Genomic DNA, 26071 nt, shown 5'->3' with positions numbered 1-26071 from the left:
CTGGCGACTGGGGAGCCCCTGGGGTGGAAGAAGGTGCACGTGAGCTCGGGGAGCTGTGGGTCAGGCCCGTCGCAGCAGATTGGCCTGACAAATGTATGGTTATGGCAAGGTGTGCGAAGGCGGTGAGGGTTTGTGCCACTCCCCATGGGGAAGGGAGCTCTCCTGGCCAGCTGGCGGTGGAGCCGGTGGCTTCTGCCCCCTCCCTCCAGCTCCATCGAGCCACTTGTCTTTGGCTTCACACACTTCATTCCACTTGCAAAAGAGCAACAATTAATTATCCTAATTAAATCCAACTGCAGAATATCAAACACTGCGGTTTTTTCGTGCTTCTAGGTTCACCTCTTTCATGCACGCGTTCCCCATACTGCTTGTCACAGCTAATCTCTTTCATTCATTTCGAAACAGTGGGCAGGGTAAGGGGGAGAACGGAACGCATAATAAATCAAAAGGCAGTAGCAAAACATTAAAAAAAGCCAAGCTTCCAGCAGTATGCCAGCATCCATGCTTAAAAAGATCCTTCTAAACAGCTGTTTTCTCATAGCACAGTTTTTATTTTTGTGATGCTTAGGAGGAGGCAACTTCACCGACTCACAGACAGAAGGTGACCTCTGTCAATAACCTTTACTTTTTTTCTGCCATATTTACCAAAAATGTCTTTTTTTAACCTGACTTAAATAAACTCAGGGGTCTTCAAATGCCCCTGGTTGTGCAGGTTTCTTCAAAATGAGGCATGTCTTTAGATATTAACTGGGAGGCAGTAAATTTACAATATTAGTGTCTTCTGATTCACTATGCCAATTTAATTTGCCATCCAATAAAATACACCTTACATATATAAAATATTTCCTGGAAGCATTATTTTTTTTAAGGGAGCTCCACCATGATACAGAACCAACAAGCTCTGGGCTATTAAATCATCTTTATTTCCATGGCCATAGCACCAAAACGCAGCATTAGCAAATGCAATATATTGAATGCCTCTTGTAAATAATTCAATTTTTTCGAGTAACTAACCAGGCAATAAGAACCCTGTCACTTCTGTATTGACAAAGTATCTTAGTTACTGAATAACTATAGAGATGTTTCCCTTATGCTTGACATAGTTATCAAAATGCCTTTCATTAGATGGTGAAAGAGTAATTCCTAGAATGTAGTTTGCTGTTTACAGGGACATACAAGTCAGAGTGGCACAGGCCAGCTATGCACCCACAGCTAAAGAGATCTTCAATTTCTTTCTTCTTGCCATCAGCCCCTTGAGGCAAACTGGAAAATCTGAGGCTGCCCTTCAAATCAAGTTTCAAATTTGGTCAGCCTCAGGCACATGGGTAGGAGAAGATACAACGCAGACATCTTATGGCACAAGTCACAAATTATTTTGTCTCTCTTAAAGCTCCAGCTCCTTGGAGGTAAGGATTTAAACTCTGCATTTGCTTGTTCAGAAAGGGGGATGCATTTGAAAGTGTGTGCAAAGTTTGCTCTGAGAGTCCCAAACCCTAAAGGATACTGGTTTTGCTACCTCCCTCATCTGTAGGCAAATCTTTCTTCATGGTCCCTGGCCTGTGCTGTTTTAGTACTTTAGGGGTGATTCAGATTTTGCCCTGCTGCTGTTCACTGTCTACACTTATTGACTCGCTGTAGCCTCTGACAGACACCCCAAACCTGGATGTGTCCTATGGCCTGAAGAGCATGGACTAGTGCACTGTGGTGGGGGACATTTCCCACTTGGCATTCATGCCGTGCTCTGCATGGCTGATTTTTCTCCTATAAATGATGTGCAGCGTGTAGAATTTCAGTCTGAGCTGTGCTCAGTGAAGAATGAATGCTGGAAGGGATCCCACTGGGATATTCACTGTCTCTTACTGACTTAGGGTATTATAGATACCATACAAAAATATTACCTATAGCATAATGTCAGTAATAGTATATAAACTGCACCCACATTGTTCCAACAGGTTACCTTTTAGATATGCAGTGATGGAGGCTCCATCACCTCCACGTCTGGCTGCTGTCTGTCCTCTGCCCGCTGCCCTGACCAGCTATAATTATTTCCCAGTGACTAAGCTGAAACTGCCTTGCTGCCCCACAGGCAGAGAGCAGGGTAATTGCCTTCCGCTTTGCAGCCCCACATGTTGAAATACTCTCCTTCTTCAGGCAAAACAACGGTGGTGCACTTGGTCTTGTCTGATAGGTGATGTTGTCCAGGCCCTCTGCCCCCAACACCGTGTCCAGCTGAAATAGTCTCATTCTTGGAGTGCCATACACCAAAACCAACTGCCTGACTTAGAGCAGCGCAGAGGAAAAGGGCTTCTGCCTGCACCTTGCAAGCCATACCCTTGTTTGTGCATCCCAGCATGGCGTTTGCCTCTTTCTCAGAAACACGGTGCTCCCGGGCTTTAGCTCACAAGACAGCCGTCTGCCAGCCAGGCTATTGCCCGGCTGGATTTGTCCATTGTTCCTGATAACACCATCTCATACGAACTTGTCCCTGTTCTGAATTGCACCATGTGTTTCTCCCCATCCCACTTCGTGGGGCGGGGGGGGACAGACCAGCGTAGCATCTCCTCAGTGGCACCAGTGAGGATGCCAAGCCCTGGCAGCCTGCCCTGCTGTTCCTGGTACATCTCGACACTGTGCCTGCTACCACTCTCCCTCTTGCTACGGTTTGACGAGCTTTGCGTCACCCTCTCGCAAATCTCTTTTGAGCTTATTTATGATGAAAATAGCATCAGAGGCACTTTCAAAATACTCAGAAGCCAAGATACATGACATTTACTGCCTCTCTCCTTTCTGTAAGACTGATGACTAGCTGGAAAAGGAAATAAATTTGCTTTAGCTCATTTAGAGCTCGTTCCTTTCACCACCAAGTGTGAACTAGCCCATATTTGATTATTTGCTCCAAGATTTTCCAGGACATTGAAATGAAGTTGGCCAGTTTTAAAGGCAGTCACCCTATTTGTCCTTCTTGACAAGTCACAGCTTGATTCATCCTCCATCAAGTCTTACAGACAGCTAACTAACTACTCATGGCCCAGAGATGTCATTAGCCAGGTCTTCAAGTATCTGAGGTCAAAGTATCACTGGCAATTTGCAAATAATTAACTTCTGCCTGAACTCTTTCCTTATTAGAGTCACCTATCTTACCTACTGGTGCTGCTGGTATTTGTATTATGCACCGACATGCAACTGTTGTTCTGGAGAAGAAAAGTAGAAGCTAAAAGGCATTAAATGCTTCTCCTATAGAAAGCAGAATGATGAAAGCTTTCTCATTTCAGGGAGTAGAGATCATGGAACCATAGAATGTGATTCCTGATGTGATTCACATCGAATGTGATTACTGATGTCCCTTGATAATCCCCTCTTGGCTTATGCCTTGGTCCTTGCTTGCCCCTGCATGTTGGGGCTATGCTTTGTATGTGCTGCCTGTTGGCTCAAAAAGCCTCCTCTTCCTGGGCATTTCCCCCCTCGCACTGAGGATGGAAGATACAATTGAGGAATAAAAGGTGGAGCTTTTAGAGAGCAAATGAGTGAATCATGCCCTGGTACCTGTCACTATAAGTAACATCAAGCAGTAAATCAGCAGGTTTCATGGAAACAGCATGGCCCAGGCTTTGCTCCCGGGGCCAGCACAAGAGATATGTGCATTCACAGATATAAGCGAATGTGGCTATCACAGACATGCATGTCCCACCCCAGCTCGCAGGACCAAATTGTGACAATGTTGAGGCAATTCTGTTGCACTGAAAGGAGTCTGTTCAGAGTGAAAAACACTCTTCTACAGCATAAATCAGCCCTAAGGAAACTTGGTGCTCAGCCATATGATTAATGCTGTCGCTGTTGCACCGCTTCAAACTGGGGAGCAGGGATATCTCCGATGCAACACAGGGAGAGGTAATGAGTGGTAAACAGGAATGGCAGTGTACAGGTATTTGACATCACTGAAAAAAGCCAGTGGCTGCTCTCTGCCATTTAGCCACCATTTCTTTCTTCTCTTTGGCTGACCAAAAAAACAGAAACCAAAGAACCCTGTTTTGTTAGTAATGAAGAAAAATGGCTCTTTGCTGACAGAGCTGCAGCTACGCATCCCCAGATGTGCCATGAGCGGCTCCGCTCAGTAGACCTATGCTCGATTAAACTGAACACTGGGTTCTGAAATACTGGAGCAAGGGCCATTGTGGGATATCATCCCATATAACTGTGGTTTATTTTTTATTGCTCCTTGTCTGCTTTCCCTGATTTTGATAAGGCCAGAGAGCACCCTGGCTCAGCGATCTCTGCTCTCAGCAGTACCAGGAGAACTGTGCACTGACTGAACTTACTGAGGTGCCTGTCATGTAAAAACCCTTCTACCATCTGGAGTCCTGCCTGCACCCACCCCCTTTTCCCTCTCCATGAATATTTATGGTGGCAAAACTAGGTATTGTCTGGATTAGCATGGAACTTCAAAATATATTTGTATCAATAAAATTCATGCGTGTGCAGTTCCCAGGGTGAAATAATTTTTCTTTTTTTCTAAGGAAGAGATAGAAGATTAATTTGATCCTCCATACACTTCCTCCATACCCTCAGACTTTGCTGGTTTCCACTCTACTGTAAAATGGTGACGGTGCCCTACCATTCAATTTATATTTTCCTTGGCCCCCATATTGCTTTCTTCTTCTTAGAGTTGTCTGTTTTACCTTCCCTTTTTGCATCTCCTTTTTTATCTGACATCTAAGATCATTGTTTGGTTGCGAGACAGTGTCTTCCTCAAAATGCATCAATAATAGAATAAAAATGGAGAAGCCAGTCAACGCTGCAGTAGGGGAAAGGAATAAAGTAGGTTAGGCAGTTAGCATTCATAAAATATTTAGTGAGTGATACAAGCACAGGCCAGCTGTACAGGATCTTGATATGTTTTCCCTTTGTGCGACTTGGTTAGACCATCGCACAGGTCCCTGCAGAGCACCCCAGCTCGTACCTGTGGCCCTGACCTACATTTTGCATGGGGTGTGTGCCTGTCTTTCCCCAAATGGCAAAACTCAGTTTTCAGGGGGGTTTTGCTCCTATTTCAAGGTGCCTGCAGCCACACACAAGCAGAAACCCAGAATCTGGCCCCTGCTCGCCTTGGCTGTGATGTGGGCTGCTGCTGTAGGTAAATGTTCCTAAGCTCTTACTGTAAAACAGTATGTGTGTTTCCCCTTTTCTTATTCAACCCTTACCTTATTCTATGTTTTTTGTTCTTATAGCAGACACTGCTCTGGGAGAAGCCAGCATTTCCCAGTGGTAAGATCAGCTGAGCCTGCTTAATCTTTCTAAGCTGCAGTGCTGGAGGGTTGGCTTTGGTTGGGTTTGTTTTGTGTTGGGGTTTTTTTTCCCCAAAACACCAGGAAACTGGCTAAGGAATTGTCCTATAATGGCCAGGGAATGGGCTATCAATTTGAAAAGGCTTTAAGATTCCAGGGAGGTGAAGCCAGCAAGCACAGTACCACACAGTTTGTCTGTGTGCCCTATTCCCCCTCATTGAGCTGCCTCCAGGAACCTGCGCAAGTTTTTGGCTCCTGTAGCCCAAACTGGAGGCGTCTTGCTTAACAGGTATCTGGCGAGTGCATGCCTTTGCTTTCATTTTTGTTTATCAGTGTCCCTCTGTACTGCAGCTGTCTGCCAGGGGGCTCCCTACGTATAGGGCAGATTATGAAAACACTGATATGCTGCAGGATAAACAGCAAGGCACAGGCTCAGGAACTTGCTCCAATTTGCTGAAATTGCCTGATGAAGCTTACAGCAACCACTTCAGGCATTTGTGAAGCATGTAACAAAAGTAGCACCTTTAGGCAAATATAACCCTTATTTCTTCATGTAATAATTAAAACGGCAAATTTAGGAGAAAATATTAATCCCTGTCCATAGAAGACTTGCTTTTCTCTTTTACTCCAGCCTAGAACTATCAATGGAGTTAAACATTTATTGATGCTCATACAAGCACAGCCAGGGCAAGAGAGCTGAGTAAAGGCAAACCCTTCCAAAAAAAAAAAAAAAAGCCAGAGCATGCTGTTGCTGGCAAGATGCAGGGTTTGGAGGAAATGAAGATGAGTGAGATTGCAAAACTGGGTTGCCTGTGCTTGCAAATTACTTGTAATGGGTCCAGAAATTACTTGTCTAGTGCTGTTGTTTTACCTTTTACCTACAACTAGGTATGCACCTCAACTCATTAAAAGGCTGTATCCAGACGTATAATTTGTTTACAGCTCGTTATTTTCCATTATAATGACAATAGCATGATACAAGCAAAAGCACGCTGGCATTTTGGTGCTAGCATGCAGGCGTGCCTTTTGAGGGCAGCTCATTTCTTGCCGAGAGCCCGGTTGCAAAACACTGTTTAGTCCTATTAGGAGTAATTTTGGGGGCAGACTGTGGAGCACGAGTCTTCCCTTTGCCACAGACGAAACATACACAGTTTAAACTTGTTTCCTTCCTAATTGTGGGTAAGCAAAGCACTGGCGCTGTTCTTTCCCTCTGGGTCATTTAGGGTTTGAAAAGAAGAAAACGAGGGAGCCAAGAAATGATAACATGAGAGGTTTTACCTTTTTCCACACAGTGGTGCAAAAAGCACTGTCTGAAAGTGGTTCTATCTAACCTCTCTATCCCAGTTGTAACACATGACATCATAGAGCTTCTTTTGTAGCAGGAGCAGTGCTTCCCGTTTTCGGCATAATCCTCTGGGTACCAGCTCAGAGGGATGCTGCTCTTGGTTGACCACAGTCCTTAAGCTGACCTCGTGTGCAGGGATGACAAAGGTGGTGAGTCAGCTCCAAAAAAAAGGACAGAAAGGGAAACAGGAATTGTATTGCTGGCTGAAGCTCAAGTGCTAATGGGAATTTGGCTTGTGTGGGACAAGGTGCAAATTTGTACTGGGACGCTGTAAATCCTGGTAATGTCCTCCTCTGGCATTTGGTGCTTCTTCTAAAAAAAAATTCAGATCTCAGAATTTGGAAAGGGTTTTTGAACTTATTTTAATTTTAAGATAAGATAAAAAATGCAGAAAGTAAAAATTACTCAAAGTTTTTCAAAATATACAGAAAACTATTTCTTTCGACCAGCTTTAGTAAGTACAGTGACATTCTGACTGAGGGGCATAAATGCTGTTTTTTTGGAATAGAAAAATTTTTCCTAGTAATTTATTATTCTCTGAACTTATCATGAAGCACAGAGCAACTATCAGTAACGTGCCCTGTGAACACAAAAATATCTTGGATAAAATCTATCACAAGATTTTGCTTTTCAAACATTCCTCATTGCAGTGAGCACTGTGTTTGCCAATAAACAAAAAACATAATGAGAACAGGTTCTGTTTGGTACAGTAGTAGTTCTAGGACAATTATTTTGTGGTTATAGAAAAAGCCTTGTTGTTTTCACTGTGTATCTTGAGAAAAATTCTTTCTTGCCAAGAAGTTTTATGAGAAGCACAGGCTGTGCTATAAAACCGTGCTGTATGCTTCGTTTAATCACAGGGAGCTGATATGAGGTGCAGGGACTGAAAGCAAGCGATGAAATCTCACGACTTCACTTGAACTCTCTCTCGTGACAGAGGACAACTCCTGACTTTGGTTTTCACTGCAGCAGTGTGTTAAGTCCTTTCAATTCATAGTATCTACACAAGTTTCATGCTATAGCTTCATGGGCAAATAAACCTCATATCACAGCAGTGAACTTCCCCATCTTCATGACATCAGCCCCTTAGCAGGGCATTTGGTGGCTGAAAGCTTTACTTGGGAGCATGGCATCTTTCCTAGTCATTTTTCCCAACCTGACTCTGGTACCAAGCTCTTCCTGGCTTCCCATGTATGACAGAAATCAATTTCTGATTTCCTTGGAGTCAACAGTAACTCGGGTCTCTGTAGTAACCCTAATACTGTTGTTTTTGATGTGTGGGAGTGTTTTTTTGCTCTATCGCCAGATCTATATTAGTGGCCAGGGCTGCCTTTCAGGGGAGTTTGTGCAGCAAGAGAAGAGGCTACCAACACTGACTGTGAAGCTATGATGCACTTGCCAAAAAGCCTTGCAATGTGTGTTACGCAGAGAAAAAACTTCATCTCTCCTAGTCTGGTCTTGTGGGGGTCCCAGCTGAGCTTAGGTGTCTCTACCTGGAAGTGGTTGTCTCCTCAAAGAGAGTCTACTGGGGACACATTAGAAGATGACAACTTCATCTGTCTCCCAGAAATAACCAAGATGCTGCAACTGCAAGGAATTTACAGCAGAATTTTTCTAGAAGCAAGGGGAAAAGGATTCTAAACCACAGGTCACCAGGGTGCTTCTTCTAAAACATCCCTCTTTCTATAAGACAGATTACCAGAAGCAGTTAACTTCTTTTTTTTTTTTTTTTTTTTTTTGCCTAAGATGTGCTCCTGTGGCAGGATGAGTGGCCCTGGATATGTCTGATATACCCTGGGGAAGCCAGGTTTGACAAGAATTGCTTCCCCTGGCTTTTCAAAGTGTGACATTTAGGCTTCACTGTGACCACATGTAGAAGTGTGCTTTGTCAAGTTGTCACCATCATCCAATGCACTTGGATTTTGCTGCTGCTTTGACTTTTTTCCTTGTGGAAAGCTATTAGACACCTTGCATCTTTTGTCTTTTTAATCTTAATGCAAAAGAAATTAAAATGTTGTCAACTATACTGGGACAATTTTGGGGGGTGTCTGTGTAATGTACCAAGCTTCCAGTACCTAGGGTGTGCTTCAATATCTGAAATCAATTAGCAGGAGTTTCTTGAACTCCAGTACAGGATCCAAAAGTTGTGTAACTCTGCTGTTACACAATATTGTTTGGTTTCACCCCCATCTATGATACAACTGTGCAATCAAAGCTGTATGAGCGTATTTGTACACCACACGTACCTCTTCCTGCCCGACTGTGCACAGATACACATAACGAACATCGCTTTCTTGTTTGGGCAAACAGGGAATAATCCTCTTTTTCCTGCAAAATGTGAGGGAAATGAGGTCAGAAGCTGAAGTAGCTTTGTGACAACTGTAATTTTGTATTTGAACTGCATGGGTGGATGCCATTTTACACACTGGAAAGACAACCAGCCCTTACCTTAACATACCAAAGTGCCACATGTCCCCTGCCTATAACGAGCCTTGCAAATGAATATACGCATTGCCTGTCAGGTCCATAGCTTCTGGGCCAGCTCTGCTTTCCACTCCTGACGTCTTCCATCTGGGATTCATAAACCCTGGGTCATTCCCATTTATGTCACATGAAAGAGGAGGAGGAAACCGGCTCCCGCCACCCACATGCAAGCACTGGCCAACCTTTGTATCTGGGGTCAGTGGAGGTATCGCCATGCAAGATGTTTTGCTCCACCCAGAGAAGGGAGTGAGTCAGGTGCCACTGTACATGAGCACGTGGGGGTCACTGGTACTGCCCTGGGCTGTAGGACAGAGCAAGCAGCAATTTTGCTGTGGCCTTTAGTGGGGGTGGGAATGCGCAGTCTGATGTTATGAGAGGAGTTTTTATTCTTGTCAAGTTCAACAGTTTGTTTGGAGGTTTTTTTTTAATAAAAAAGGAGGGGACACTTAGTTTGTGTACCTTCTCCCACACAAGCTGTGAATGTGCGCAAAAGGGTGAAGAGCCATGTAGAGAGTGGGGCTGTGTGTGCCCTGGACGGGCCCTGCTGTCAGCCACTCCCAGCAAGCTCAGGGCTCTGGCACCAGTCACATAACATGATGAAGCATTTCAGCCTCACTTCAGCCCTTGGTTGCACCTCACCAGAGCCATTAACATCAGTGTCTCTCTTTAAAGCCACAGACCTCAAGCTGTGGTCAGTGACTCTGGACACAGAAGAAGAGTGGACACCAGCATGTGGCAACTCGACTCCTTATAAGGACCCTCAGAAGAGAGAAATAAAGATCAGAGCTCATCATTTTACAAACATGTAGGGACCAGTCTTCATCCCAGAGGTCTTGCAACACCTCGAAGATAAGCAGGCAGCACCGAAAGAGAGAAAACCCAGCAAACATCTCCTAATTGTGTTTGAGTCCTCAGATCCCCCTGAAATTGGAAGGCAGAAGTTAGCCTGGCTTTAGTGCCACACCTGGAAGATCTGGCTTGAATGAAACAGGACATGGTCGCACTGCATATTGTATGGTGGTAGAGAAGGCAGCAATCCTAAAGACTCACAAGTCTCAGCCCTGTGCTCTTTCTTCCCAAGTTCATGAGTGCTTAATCTTTGAGAAGCTTACACTGAGATTTCCATGTTTGTTTAAAGTGTTAAAATGAAACCTAATCCTCTGCAGCCAATCCTACACTGCTTTATTAGTTTTTTTTTTTATCCCAGATGCAAAACAACCCTAGACTTTCTCTGCAGATCTACTAATACAGGGATGAAATATGATGTTGATGGTCTTTTTAAACTCCTCCCTTACTGATTTTTTCCTGAGTTCGTGAAGGGTTCACAAATGAGAGTGTTGGTCCTTTGAGTATGACTGTCCATCTTAAGTGCCGCCTTCTGCATTGAAGCATTAAAGGAGAGGCTGCAAAAAGGGCAATATGGACAGTGATGCTGGAGGGTTTGCTCATGCCCCAGAGCCTCACCAGCTTTATTTGAAATATGGTTTTCACCTGATGTAGTTAAAGCATTACAGAGAGGGTAGTATGGAGGTTGCAGACATTTTAACCAAGCATGGTACTGTTGACTTCAGAGAGCAGCGAATTCAGAGCGATTGGACTTCTGTGAGTGGTAGAGGGGAAGGACCTACTTACTTTTGGATCTGCTGTCCCACCTTGGTTTGTAATTGCCTGATTGATCTTGACACCAAGAGGTTGGATTCTGTCCCCGATGTGCAGACACAGAGCCACCACATGAGCCACAGGCACCAAACCTGGGGCACCTCCTCTGGGCACCAAACCCCTGGGGGCCAGGGCTAGATTTTGGAGATGTTGGACCAGAGCTCCCATCAACACCAGTGGTACTGAGAGACACCTGCACAAGCTGCCGATGCCACTGTCTGGAAAAAAGGACTGCCACTGAAAGGAGACCCAGGATCTGAGCTCAAGTGTGGGCCTTGATCATCCACATAACCCTGTCAGCCACATCTACTGGAGATGCTGCCTGGTTTCCAAGCCACCACCTGGCTCTTGGTCATGGCTTTTTCAGAAATCTTGTTCTTGGAAACAGTTAGAGCATGTAAACCACAACAGCAAAGGGAAAGAGATTAACATGCTGAAAAAAAAGTTGCTGGATGAAGAGCTTCACTGGTAATTTTAACGCAAATGAATGACATCTGGTAATGCTACAAGGAAGTGAAAATGAAGTCTTATTTTGAGAATTGTTTGACAATGGTGATTACACTCATAGTTGCCTGAACTACAAGTACACATATAAATGAAAAAAAAATTAGGTGTATCTATAAACAAAACATAGAATCACACAATAAATAAGGTCAGAAGAGACCACCTGGCCCAATCCCTACTCAAAGCACAGCCAGCCTCAAAGTCAGAATAAGCTTTTGCTGGGAGAGCCTCGCACATCCCTGCAGGAGGTGGTTTGACCAGCATCCTTGTGAAAGTTATTTGCTAATATCTAATTGGGATTTCCTTGTATATAACTTCTGTTTGGTGCCTCTCATCCTTTCACTGTGCACTTCCAAGATGACTTTGACTCTGTATTTCCCGTGAGGTAGTGTCAGACAACAGTAAGGTCTCCTTTCAGCCTCCTTAAGGCTAGACAAGCCTAGCTCTCTTGTCCTTAGTACACCACATCCTTCTGTTGGACTTGCTCTGTTACCAAGGACCCTACAGTTAGACATGGAACACTTAGATGTGGCCTCACAAATGCTTTGTGTTTCTTCCAGAGAAGCTGATAATTTGTTTGGTTTGGTTATATTCTAGGTTCTCTAAATTTAAGAGATCTTGCTTTTTCTGTGTAAATACACTACTGACTAATGCTGGACATATGATACTCAGAAGGATCCTTCAGCTGACCACACGTGGCAGCTCCCATCTTCTTATCTGATTTCTAATCATCAGAGTAAGGAGGTTCCCAAACAACCTTTTATTGAGAGAAGTAGGACAAAATCCTGCCTAATTACCATGCTAGCAGAGCTAGAGCAGTCTATAACAGAAGTCTACAGTGAGCTGGAGTAATGGTAGAGGTTGCAAGCCTTGGACAGGAGTCTCATGGTGTCACTCGAGCCCCTATGTTCCACTTGACCATGTTAAAACACAAAACCTGGGCTTGCCCCTACCTACGTGCCTGTAAAGGAAAGCACAGTCTGAGGCAGTGATCTTGGACCACACTTTGGTGCCACTCCTCTTTTCCTCCAAATATGCAGAGTCATGCAAGATGAGCCAAACAGCTTCCCTCACCCCATCTTCCTTTCCTTGCCCCTCTGGGCACAGGTGCCTTTTTTTTTTTGAGTGTAACTAGTTCCACCTTGTCTCTGCAAGAATGACGTGGGCTTCAGCCCAGCATGGTGCATGGTCCAGTTTTCCCCATATGTTCCTTTCAGGGTGGCCTCTGTGCATTGGGGAAACATCACAGTAAAAACTGACCAGCACTGAAGGCTGATCCAACTTTTGTTTTAATGAATAATCAGGTCGTGTAAACTCAGACATGACCAGTTGTGTGATCTCTGCAGGCAAGTACTTGAGCAAGGAGGGAAAATTCTTCAGTGCTTTGCTTCGTGGTAGAGCCAGAGCTTTGCATGGTCTATGGCCAAGTCCTATCGCATTTGAGGCGAACACATTTGTGTCTGGGCAGGCAGGCACAGGGGAGCAGGGCAGGGCACTGCAGCCAGCTTTGCAAAGCTTGGCTTGCTCCTCTCTACCCTTCCCCCAGGACTCTCTCCCTCCATCCAACCCTCCTTCCCTGCGGGTCTGAGACAAGCCGAGGCACGTGGCCAGCCTCTGGAGCAGAAGCCAGTGCACGCCAGCAGATTTCAGCCTCAGGATGTTTCCCTTTGAACATCTTGACAGCAAAAGCTTTCATCCTGGAGAAGACTGACTTGCATCTGTGGCTCATCCTCTCGTGTTACTGGGATTTGCACACCGGTGGTTAAAACCTGGCTTTGGCTATAGGTCAAGTGCTTGAGTGGAGTGGAGCTGCAGAGTTGACCTTCTGCCCTAGCTTCAACCCCCCTGCCTGCAAGGTCTTACAGGACAGCCCCAGATATATGGGATGTCTTATAGCTGAATTGCACCTTGGCAAAGCTGCTTAGTATTCATTCTTTGGGTCCAATTGCTGGCTATCATACAGAGCAGGGGCAATTCATGAGGAAGAAAAGGCATCTTTTTAAAAAAATAAAGAGGTTTGGGTTTTTTCCCCCTCCAAGAAGCCTGCAAGGCAGAATGACAAGATGCATGAAGAGAACATTTATGCAGACGAGCAGCATGGCCTATTTAAGAGCAAAGTGAAAGAGTAGTTATTCTGCAGCTCCATTCTGATGCTAGGCAAAAATTAAAAAATGTCAGGATTTGGCAAAAGGACCACACGCAGCCAAGGAAGTGGCACTGGCAGAGGGGGTTACGCTCGTGAAGGGACCCTGAGTGGGAAACGAATGCTGAGTCTCCCACTCACAAAATCACCAACCCAGGGTTTGCAGGACCAGTTGCCGTGAGTGAGATCATTAAAATCCCTCTGTGAGGCAGGCTGGAGGCAGTATGGAAATAAAGCCAATTACTGTTGTACTCGTTTCCCAATCCAGGAAGCCAGGGCTAACTCTGCCCTCTGTTTCTGGCCAGCTGAGATCACACAGCCAATGCTTCACCTCAGATGAAGCTCATGGCAAAGCTGCCTGTACGTTCTATAGGCACAAGCAAGTAGCTCTTAGGAAAAGATTTTGGAAGCCTTTGCAGAAACCACCACCAACTTACAGTGAGAGAGAGCCACCAGCTTTGCCTACAAAACAGCTATTTTCTTTTTTTTTAGTATGTTACTTAAAGGAGCTCTTCTTTTTTTCAGGCTTCGGAGAGGGGAAGAAGAGACTAAGTGTAGGGGAGAGGGTATATGGTTTGTTACACACGGTGTAGCTTCAGTAGGTGCACTGACCCTCTCCCAGCAGCTGTGTTGACACATACAGCAACAAGGGAGAAAGTTAATGCAATGGGTCTAAGGCAGAGAATGAATTCATTTTGGTGTTTGAAACACCTGTCTCAGATTTCTGAGCAGAAACCTCACTGAGACTGGCAAGAGCAGTTCACACAACGTCAAGCTACCTGCAAGCTTCGGTACAGGTGGCTGTCTATCCCCACTTATACCCTTCATTCTCTGCAATGGTGATATACAGTGGAATTGTCTGTTCCTGTGCTTCTAAAAGGTGATTCTTAAAATTTGACCAGTGCTTCTAAACTCCTAGGCCCCCAGAAGCAGATTCCCAGGGTACTCTCCTAAATAGCTCCCACATAGCTTAAAGTTAGTTCTCCTGAAGTCCAGGGTAGCAACTCTGCTGTCCTTTTTTCTCATTACACTGAAAACCAAACTCAACCATTTCACGATCACTGTGGCCTTGACAGCCACCTACCATCACACCCCCCATGAGTTTTTCTCTATTCACACAAAAAGCAAATGCAGGAGGGCATCTTTCCTATTTGGCTCACTGAGTACCTGTGACAAGAAGTTATCTCCTGCAAACCTCAAACATTTCTGAGACCTGCTCATCACAGCAGTATGATATTCCAAGGTGATGCCTGAGAAATTGAAATCTATCCTAAGAACAAGGACTACCGACCCAGAGTTGTTTCCTAATGACCTATAGAATAACTCATCAGTGTACTGTTTTGTTTTCTCTCAAAGAGGAGATCCACACTCTTTCTTAAACTAGTATTTGGCCTCTAACTCAGGTGCTCTCATCCCCTCCTTCCCTTCCCTGACTTTCCCACCCCCTCCCACTTCATGACATCAAGGACATAGAGATGCACCTACACAGGTCCAGGAAGTGCACAAAGGGCCCTTGTCCATCAGAAGCACACACGACAGCATCATCCCATCAGAGCCCAGCTGCACCTGGCTGGGCAGCGGTCCCAGGGACACCGTGGGCAAATGCCCAACATTCAGCATGTGGAGGCCACTGTGCGCTTTGAGGCAGAAGGATCAGCAGCATGGGGTCTAACAGCACTATGAGCCCCATCCCATGGCCAGCAAACAGGCCTGATTTAGGAGCATGGGTGTAGCCCTGGGCTCCTAACACCAGTTGGATGCATTTCTTTCAGAGAAATGCCTGCTACACACAACAGGATTTATGCTTTCAACTTCAAATCGCTGTTTACAATCAGTGCAATGGAAGCATGCCTGTGTCTCACAGAGGCATGGAAGTAATTATATAGAGAAATCTTAAGTGTGCAGATAACCTGAATTTTAAGACCCCTCTACATGCTATAGGCATGTAGACATCCTTGAGGCACGGTCTGTAAGCTCAAAAAGAGAAGGAAAAAAGCCCTGTGCCACAAACATCCCAATGGCTGGACATTTGCAGAACAGGACAGCTTCCCCTCTGGGCAGGACAGGGAGTGACATATATGGCTGTATTCACCCTCTCATAAGGGACATGCTCAGAGCAAAGGAAGAGCAGTAGAAAGAGAAGGGAAGCGCACAGCACCAGAGGGAGAGAGTAGTTCCCATCAGAAACAGTAGCGCCAAACTCAGCTATCAACCTTCAGTGGGTGTGCCTCTTTTTGGATGCAATTCCACTTGTAGCTAGCACAACAGAGAGGAAAAATTGATAATCAATTGATCTTAATTGATACTTGATAATTTTACCCATTGTTCCCACTGTAAAGGGCATGCAGCAAGGGCCTACTTCAGCTGCCTGCAGTGGGATGTCTCACTGACACTCAAGCTACCCATAGCTACTTGTGGCAGCAACACAGAGATAGAAAATAAGGCTCAAGACATACAGGAGACATCCTGGAGAGACAGCTGGAGGCCTGCTGGGGTGTGCCAAATTCCTCAAATGATGCCAGACATCTATGTGTGGGCTACTTGAATCGAGACCCCTGTCTACAACAATAACATAGACAGCATTAAGTAGGGCAGGAGAAAACAGCAGCTCATCAAGGAATTGCCATGATGAATCTCAAAGTGGCATGTACTATAGTTCCTGTTTAGCCAGCTTACAGAGGGCACTTGCATGTATCAGTGATGGGAATGAAAGGCCACCAGCTGAACCACAGTCCTAGGTGATTTCTAAGAGCTGTTGTACTGGCAGCTCAGCTGAGTTGGGGCAGGAGATGGAGACATATTCCCACCTCACCAGCATTCACTAGGAGCTGCGAGAGACACAGAATCACAGAATGCTTTGGGTTGGAAGGGACCCACAAGGATCATTGAGATATGCCAGCAAAAGCCTTGAAGGCAAGGACAGGGAAGGAGTGAACCGCGTTTCTTAGCTTGCGATTTGTCTGCGTACATTAATCTGGAAGCTTTTTGCTGCTCTTCTGATTTCAGTTGGCATTTCAGCATAAGGACATGAAATCAGGGAGGAAAGGAGAAACACTCTCAGCCTATTTTCAAACAAGTTCTGATTTTGTTTGTGACAGAAGAGATAGGCCTATCCAGGGAGGAGAGGCTCAACCCTCAGAACTGATGGTGGCTTCAGAGATCCTTTGCCACAAGGAGATGCCCCAAGTACCTCAGGGAGGAGAAAAAGCCAGTTTCCAGGCAGAGGAAGCAGGACAAGGGCACTGCTGAGTCACTGAGATCTGCCTGTTGTGCTGGATGAGATTTCTGCGGCTGCTTGTGTCTAAGCCTCGTGTTTCCCACGGGCTGTAGCGTAGCCAAGTTCAGCTCTGCTTTGGTCTCTTGGGGCAGCAGAAGGATTCTGAATACATGTGCATTTCCGCTGCATGCTATGCCAGTCTAGAGGTTTGCCATCCTCTTGGCACTCACTTAACTCCAATGACCACTGAAGTGATGAACTCGCCTATGCCTGAGTTTCCACTTAAATATCGAAAGGGACAGAAACCATACTGAAGCTTCTGTCCAACACCCCATGTCCTGGACTCAGGCAGGCCTTGTCTCCTCTCTGTAACTGGTGCTCCCCACATGGAAGAAGACAAGGACAATCTGCTTGATGGTCAGAAGAAAATGAATCCAGAAAGAATCTGTCTCCGATTACATTTTTGAACTTTTAAAGCTCTTTGAGCCAAAACATGACATCATCCAAACATAACATGACGGTATAATAAACAACACAGGATAAAAATACATAAACAAATTAAAAGAGAAATAACTTACAGCCAGTGAAACACAAAACAACAGGATGAAGCAAGGTCTTTGTGGACACACTGAGGCAGACAAACAGCAGCATACAGCATGCCCAGAGGGATGAAACATAGGGAAACCACAGGAAAATGGCATAACTGAGAAGGGAAAGTACTGTCCAGCCCACCCAGCAGCAGGCCTGGAAGCAGGGATTTTGTGGCTGGCCCCGTTGCCTCACTGGGAGCAAAGTGAGGCAAGAACATGGGAGGTGGTAGCACAGTAGAGTTTGTGGCTAAAATTTAAATGAGACCCAACAGAGTCAGCACAATGGAAGTGAAGGGAAAAATGATCTTGCCTTTCTTCTGGATAAGTGTGCCTAGCTGAGCCCAGGTTGCTCCTCCCAGGTGCTATTGCACACCCCACTGGTGAGAGCCCAGATGGAGCCGCTCTATTTTATCCGCAGATAAAACAAAGGGCAGGCAAAGCCCTAGATTGGGAACAAGGTGCCTGTAGGATTGGAACGTCTCTGGGAATGAAACAACCTCCACTCAATGCATTTGCATTCACGTTCATGAGGCAGCACTATGGGATTATTGCTTCTGTTTGTCTCAGGGAGGGAAAAGTGACATTTTAGAGCCCAAGTGCTGACAAATGCAGGCAAGTGAGTTTTTGGCTGAGACTACAGTATCTGTAAATTAGAGAAATGTATTTTGCTTCCTTTGATAAGGCAATGGCAGTCCAGCGCTGAATCTGCCCTCTTTCACCTGTCCCAGCTGCCTCAGGCGTGTGCTGTAATACCTTATTTTAATAGGTCTCAAATGAGCGGTGAAATCCATAACCACACAGTTTAATGGCTTCCGCACTGCTGCAAAAATACTCGTGTAAAAGTGTGGCTGCAAAGGCCTGTTTGCTTCTCTGGAGGGACCCAGCCGGCTCAACCAGCACCGCATTGCTTTGGCTTTCCATTTGTCGCATGACAGAAATTAGTTCCAGAGTATACCTGGGATTGAATTTGAACCTCAACCAGCCTTAAATAAACAATATTTAGTGACTCTATTAGCTACATTTTAGTCTGAGTCTTTCCACGTCTTCTTCCCTGTCCCAAGCTGTGTTTTGCTCTTTGGCTTTGCTGCAATTGTCAAGCACTTGAAATGGTGTCTTCTGCAGACTGGATGACCTCTATCTTTATTTGCTGGCTGTTGTGGGTTTTCAGACAGCATGTTGCAGAAGAGATCTCACACAAGATGAAGAGATGCTTGCCAGAGAGGTGCAGGAGAGTGAGGCTGCCCCACAAGGAAGAGGGACCCCAGCCACCCCACAGCCCCCCCAGCAGAGCCAGGAGCTGGGCACAGGTGCATCAACAGCCCCAGACCAAGTGTATCAATGGGGCAGGTCCAGGGACCACCCAGGGGGTCTGGGCAGGAGCAGCAGGAGAGGGAGGCACATAAAAAATGGGTCTGACACCCACCTGGGAAGACCTGGCTATCACTCAGCTGGGATGAGGCACAGGGACAGCCTCACTCCAGCAGCACCAAAGCCCCTGGCTGAGCTGAACCAGGGCTGCTGGGCCCAGGGGAAGGTGGACAGAGGCCCCATGGGAGGTTGGGCAGGCTCGTTAAGACACATTAGCGCTCCCAAGGCCCTCCTGATGCCAGCTGCTCATTTTTGCATTAGCTTTAGCTTGTTTATCCCTCATCCTTTATTGAGAGAACACCCCGCCGGTGCTGCGCCTGGCGGGTCAGGGAAGCACAGCTCCCCACGTGGGGATGGTGCAGGCAGCTGCAGAGGCGCCCCCACCATCGCTCCCTCTCCTGCCTTTAAACTCTCATGTTTCCTTCTATCAAAGGCATGGCCAGCTGTAAAAATAATATCCTGGCATGGATGAAACAATGCAGGACAATATGCAAACACCTAAGCAGAGCAATGTGAGGCTGTGTACAGCTCAAGAGAGAGAGTGTGTGAAGCAACATTAATTTTGTTTAATTTTATTAAAGAACCAAGGGTGCTTCCCAGCTTTTAAGTGGCAACAGGAGGGGTCTGGCACGTCCCTGCATCAGAAGCAGAGATGGGAAGAGCTCACGGACCAAAGGGAAGAGAGCATATGGAATGCGTTACCCACGTCTGTCATTGAAGTAAGGAGCTTTAAAGAATTCAGAAGGAAACTAGATACATTTCCGAACAAAAAAGGCTGAAAAATAGGGGGTGAGTGACAATGCCCCATGGGGAGGGGAGAGGGCTCCCATAGTCTTCCCTCTGACTGAGAAAGCCTGAAGCACTAAAGTCTTTTGGATATGGAAATTTCTAAGACTGGTTAAAGATGTGCACTGAAGAGCTGAAAGATGAAACTTTAAAGCATTAATCAAGAAGGTTTGTTTGGGAAATAAAAAAAAAAAAGTAAGGGCCCAAATAAATGATTAAACTTTCTAGGTGCCCATGCTCTGATTATACACACCATGGTAATGTCGGGCTGGCTTGACCCACTCTGTCCCAACCCTCCCTCTACTTGCTACTGGCTAGAAAAGTTTTTGCTTTTAAAACAGATTAAAAAGCAGAAATAATTGAAGTTCATAAATGAAGTTTCAGCAGCACAGACCACCACCAAGCAGTCCTGGTCCCACTGTGGCTCCTGATGACAGTGCCCACTCCTCTGCCATCCGGTGCAGCAGGGCACTCAGCCCCACTCATGCACAAATCAAAACCTGCTTGGAAGCTATCTAGCTGCTGTGCCTATCACCTGCCACTGGCCAGGAGGTGGCATTTCCCTGCCCCGGGGGATCCAAGGAGCTCTAGGAAGAGCAGGAAGGCCAGGGCAGATCAGCAGCTAAATGCAGGTTGAGATGTAACCTGTGAGCCACAGGATGATCCCTGCTGAAGTGAACTAAACACCTCCTACTTCTGTTGCCTTTGCCAGAAAGGATGGGGCTGTCAGTGCAAATGAAAACACAGGTCATCTGGGTGCCTGAAAGAATTTCAGAAATTGAACATCAGCATTCTCTTTCTTCAAATTCCTATGCCAGGTTTTGGGCAGCGGGCCCTGTGTCCTGAGCCAGAAGGCTGCTCAGGAGATGAGTGCTCTGCTCCTGCCAATCTGCCAGGTCTGCATTAGGCAGTGAAGTACAGGACCTTCCTGCCAGTTGTACCATGCAGACATCGGCATTAGGAACCTGCTGGCAATAGATGGCAATAAAAGCATTACAATATTCCCTTCCACAGTCAGGAAGAAAAGTCAAGAAAGTGCTGTCATTAAGTTTCTAGCAACTTGGCTAGACATTTCTGGCTTAGACTGAGTGACAGCTACATCTCAGGGCAGCTGCTCTCTCCAGTGGTGCTAGAGGTATGACAGCCTTTGGGCATAAAGCTTTAGTTTCAGAATATCCAAACACATTCATTTTCCTGTCTAGCTCTGAATTAACATCCCATTCTTTGCCTCCTCCACGCAAGAACATAATAGAAATGAGATAGCCTTCCTCAGAAAGGAAGAAAAATTTCATGGTTTCAAAGTGCAGAGCGAAAGTTCCAGCTCCCATTTAGCTGCCTTTGCAATGGCAGGTACTGGCACAGGCTCACACTCCAACAGTTGCCCTCTTGCAATGGTTATTTTATTTTGAATTAGCATGCTGTATTATCATTTTGGAGTTTTATATCACAGATTAAAGAATTTCAAGTGCCCCTCCATCATGTGCGTGGTTCTAGCACACATGTGAAAGAGACTTTAAAATGGCTAACCAGGGCAAAAGTGAGATGAAAAAAAACCCAGGCAAACACAAAAATTAAAAATAGAAAAAAAATCAAAGGCATAAAACACCCTAAAGAGTATCTTAGCTAGCTGACAACTCTGTGTAGCCATTAACAATTATGAATACTGTAAGGTTTTAAATGTACTGTTCTAGTCTGTTCCATGTCCACATAACTCAGACTTATGTAGAGTGCTGGAAGAACCTCTCTCCTGTGTTATATGTCTGATCTGGTCAACTGCACTGTGGTGACATGCAGAATTCAGCTGCTTTTGTACCAACTTGACGCAGTTAGTCTTTGAAGTTCATTGCTATGAAATTGATCTGAGCTGCGGTAAGAAATCAAGTGATGTGTGGAAATTGTCCCATCCCAATGTCTTTTCATATTCTTTTAGTGCTGCTGTTGCTTTCCCCTGCCCTCCTCTCCTCATGTTACTGCTCCTTTCATTCGTGATTTTTATTTTGTATGCTGACAGAGGCAAGGATTTACATGCCTGGTCTGAAATACCCAGGTGTCCTTATCAAGATGCACCTCAGAGCCAATCTGGTCTTAAAAGAGTAATTAAAATAAGTCCCATGATGGTTTCATCCAGAAGTCTTGCCACTGCTAAGCTGTCTGCTCTTTTGTTGGGGCATGTGCATATCCTGTAAAAAACATTAAAAAAAAGGAAAAGAGCATTTTGATAGCGACACAATTACTTTTATATGTTCTATTTCCTCTGCCTAGACAGGCCATCAGTTTCAAATCTTAGTTTCAGTTAAAACAAGAAAGAAATCTGAAGCTGTTGAAATTGCGGCAAACTACAAATGATGTAAAATAAAACTATTTGAATTTAATATTTCATTATGTACATTATATTTTAGTATGTATCAGACAGGGTTTTTTCTAAGAAGCCCCTAACCAGGATTTTAACACCAAACTTATGTGGCAAATAATATTTTTAATCAACAATTCCTATCTTTCCTTACTCGCACCAAGGAGCATTGGTAGGAGTTAACTCTTACCTTTGTATCAGTTATCAACATTCTCTGCCTTGGGAAAAATGCATACTTTAGAAGTATAAAAAAGTATATAAAAAGTATATAAAAAATGGACATTTTAGATCAAAGAGGAGAGTGAATGCACAATTGGTTAAGATATACCTATTCTATCCTTTTATGAAGTTCAGCACTTTTTTCAGCCTGCATTTTTGTATCTTGTTTTATTGACCCATTCATACAACAGTGACCCTCTACACTACTCAGGGAACACGTATCAATATTAAAAATAATGGTTTTATTATGTTCCATCTCTTGGGCAACGTGTTCCTGAGCATGAGATATTCCAGATAAATATCTGATCTGTGGGCCTTCAGGCTAAGTAGACAGAGGTAAGTAAGAGACATTATCCTGAGAGATCACCAGACTCTTTCAGGAATTATTCTATTTTACAAAAAAAAGCTCCATGGTGCTCAGAAAGCATTCCTTGTATGAATACAAGTATCTAGAACCACTTCAATGCTCAGTAGTTCTTAAGACATAACTTTCACACTTGGCTGCAATTCTCTGGGTCTTCAATATTCACTGTGACACTTGGGCTATTTTAGCTCTGGTTTGGGTTGGAAAGGACCTTTAAAGGTCACCTAGTCCGACCTCCCTGCAATGAGTGAGGACATCTTCCACTAGATCAGGTTGCACAGAGACCCATCCAACTTGACTCTGAATGTTTTTGGGGATGGGGCAACTACCTTCCCCCTGAGCATCCTGTGCCAATGTTTTGCCACCCGCATAGAAAAGAATTTCTTCCTAGTATCCAATCTAAATTGTCATTCTTTAAAACTATGAATCTACTAAAAATTTGTCCCCATTTTAGTCTTTAAGTATTAGAAGGCCACAGTAAGGTCTCCCTAGAGCCTTCTCTTCTCCAGGCTGAACAACCCCAGCTTTCGCAGCCTTTCATCATAGAAGAGGTGTTCTAGCCCTCTGATTATCATTTGTGGCTCTTCACTGGACTCACTACAGCAGGTCCACATCCTTCTTATGTTGGGGACCCCAGAGCTGGACACACTCCTCCAGGTGGGGGTCTCACCTCAGTGGAGCAGAGGGGTAGAATCACCTCACTCAATGTGCTGGCCACGCACTCAGAATGCTTTTTTTCTTTTTTTTTGAGAGACAACAATTAGTATGCTCTTCATGTGAGAAATATATAAGCATGAGAAAACACAACAGAAACTAACATCACAAAATCACAAGTCAAAGCTTACTTAGCGTACTTTTAGCTTCATGAAGATGCTAAAACCAAATTAAACTGAAGTGTCTGACGTGGTACCTCAGAAGTTCCCATGTATTCCACTGGTAGAGTTATGCTGCCACCTATTGTGAAGATGAACCCGACACTCATGTCACTTTGCTAGGACACGTGTTTGCAATAATTACCACTTGTCTTTCTGTTTTTCCTATTAAAAGTACTTTCTTCTGAAGTATCTGCTACTGATCACCGCTGAGAAAAGTCGCAGGCATAAGTGGCCTTTTGACCTGACCAAATACAGGTGTTCATACATTTTGATCTCTAATCTCCCACAATGTACAGTTTAATTTGGCTCAGGATCATGACTGTCCACTGCCAGCTCAAAGCCTGGTTCAAAATGAGAACCCTGTTTCTCTACTCCAATTAGTGGCCAAGCAATGCAGCAGCCATGGCCAGGGAGGCAGCATGCTCTCCCTGCCATAATGCTCCAAGATGTGCTTTTCCTTCCTCCTTTGTGCAAGGAGCACAGGACTGTAGGTTAGTACCTGGAGCATGTTCCATGAAACTGAGACAGTATTTGAACTCTAATATAAACTCATGACTATGCCTTTAGGACACCTCTTCTTCCTCACAGGCACAAGAGCACATATTGTGCCCAATTCCAGCAGCTTCAGTCACCAGCCCTGAGCAGGAAGCGCTGTTGCCCAAAGCTGCTTTTTTGTGTGCACAGAATTTAGGCAACCTTACTTAGGAGGGCAGCCTCAGGAGGCCCAGGCCAGCACACCTCTAGAGGCTCACATCATGAGCAAAGCAGAAACAAGCTGCAATGGTATTTCCATCTCTCTAAAACTGAAGTAGCTTGGCACTGGTCAAGTTTTGCAGTTCTCAATGTACCTTTCCACACCTTTTCACTTTCTGTCTACCTTGGCATGATGCATATACATTTTGTTCCTTCACTTCTCCAGTAGTATCAGCTAAGCCAAGACCTAGGCATTAGGCCACCACTGCCATCCTAAGGTCACTTAGCTGGGAAAAAGAGGCCATCTGTTCACTCACAGCAAGCAATGTGCATCATCACATGCCCTTATGCTCCCATCTTTCCAATCCTTCCCATGGTCTGCCTTATTATTAATTTTTTCTTCCAGCTTTAGGAATCAAATGGTTTGTACAAACAATAGGTTTGTACAATCTGCAGCACCACTGCAAACCAGGAGCAGTGCAGTACTCAGAGTCACTCCTGGTCAGCTTGGATAGCTGCTCAGGCCAACCAACTAGTGGGATTTTCACATTTACCTTTAGGGCATTCAGCAGCTTCCAAATCACTCAGCAGGAGAGAGAATCTCTGTCTTGAACTGCAGCTGTAGTTAAACCTGGCTGCACAGACAGTGGTGGTGCAGCCAGGGAGGACAGCCAGGTACAAGTGCTGCCAGCAAAACAAGCCTCAGACGAATGAGGTGTTTCATAGTGTTTGCTGTGCCAGAGGGTATGTATTTTTACACTTTTGAATTGATAAATGCAACCAGGATCTGTCAAAGTCAGGGCTGTTTGCAGCACAGAGGCAAATGAGAGTATCAGCAACTCAAGATGGTACTGTAGGTAGCACACTATACTTTCAGAGTAATATGATAATTTACAAACTCCTGGGACATGTGTTTGCACTTGCAGCAATGCAAGCTGTGTGATGGTGTCCGTGACACCTGGGCTCAACACCCCGCCATTATTATGGGAGTTGCCTGAAGAAAAGAGGTTGGGTTCATGGGCAACTTTCAGCCTCCTCATCACCTTAGTTGGTTTCTCAAGAAGTAGTTTGTTCTAGAGAGTAAGCTGGGATAAAGATCCAAGATAGTCTGTGGTCCTCAGCTCCATAGATAAGCTGCAGCTAAGCAGCAGGAATTAGAAACACTGTCTATACAGTTAACTGAGGCAACAGAGTCCTCAGTACCCTTCTCTTCCTGAGTACAACCTGAGCACATTTAGATACCACATTGTTATCAGACCCTTCAGCTGTAAGCTGCACATTTCTAAGCTTCTTCCTTACTCCTGTAGGGAAACTCCTGTTGCCCTTCCATATATTTTAGAAATAGGAGAAAGATCTCACTTTCCAGTTATTACATGAGTAGCACACACATTATTTGCACAGCAGTCAGAAAAAAAAAAAAGCATGTTTGGGTTTTAGCCCAAATCCAGGAGCAATCACATTAAGATGGCTTAACTGTTCTGAAAGAGCTGAGGTCCAAGTCCTGGGGCCACTACACAAGATCAACCTCTGTCTCATACAAGAGATGTATGCATCTTAAAGAAGTTTAAATCAAGACACAGTATCATGACTTCAGACACAAGACTGACCTCAGTTTAAGTCAAATACTCTCAGCTTTGTCTCAAAAGTGACAGATTCCAACCAAAACAGTACCTTTGCCAAAACATTCCATCATCCCATCCCTATACCCAGTGGCACTGACTCATCATTCTCAGTGATAAAGGACAGTACATGCACACAGGTACTTTTTTTCTTTTTTTTATTGCTGTTAATTCAAGGAAAAAGGTTGCATAAAATCCAATCTCTTCTAGAAATATAAGTGACCTTTCCAGTACATTTCAAATATCAAAGTATATGGTAAACATACAAATAAAGAGAAGGTAACATACCTCCTATTTACAGTACAGTATTTTAAATCATAAAATAAGTTCCATAAAGTACAACTGGCAGGTAATTCACAATACAAGTCCATTGGTGGTTTAACACCCTCACTTAAACTCAAACGCAGTTCATTCATTTCAAGTGGTCCAAAAATACCCAGATCAAATAAAAATTTTAATCAAAATAATTTTCATTTACTACTTAAACTTTTTTTTTTTTAAATTAAAGCTTTCATCTACCTCCCTCCCCATTCCCCCCCTCCAAGAAAAAAGTTTCAAAATGTACACTGGTGC

The 26071-nt window shown here is 44.8% G+C and overlaps 1 long non-coding RNA gene across 1 annotated transcript; it reads left to right on the top strand.

Moving 5' to 3' along the window:
* Positions 1-6669: 6669 nt before the first annotated feature.
* Positions 6670-7694, top strand: LOC135418865 (uncharacterized). The gene is made up of 2 exons (XR_010432712.1): positions 6670-6776; positions 7488-7694. It is a non-coding gene; the product is annotated as an uncharacterized LOC135418865 (long non-coding RNA).
* The last annotated feature ends 18377 nt before the right edge of the window (positions 7695-26071 follow it).

The sequence above is a fragment of the Pseudopipra pipra genome, chromosome 1, assembly GCF_036250125.1.
Source record: "Pseudopipra pipra isolate bDixPip1 chromosome 1, bDixPip1.hap1, whole genome shotgun sequence".
NCBI classification, from domain to species: domain Eukaryota; kingdom Metazoa; phylum Chordata; class Aves; order Passeriformes; family Pipridae; genus Pseudopipra; species Pseudopipra pipra.
The sequence above is the reverse complement of the archived record's forward strand: the minus strand, read 5'-3'. Positions and strand labels throughout refer to the sequence as shown.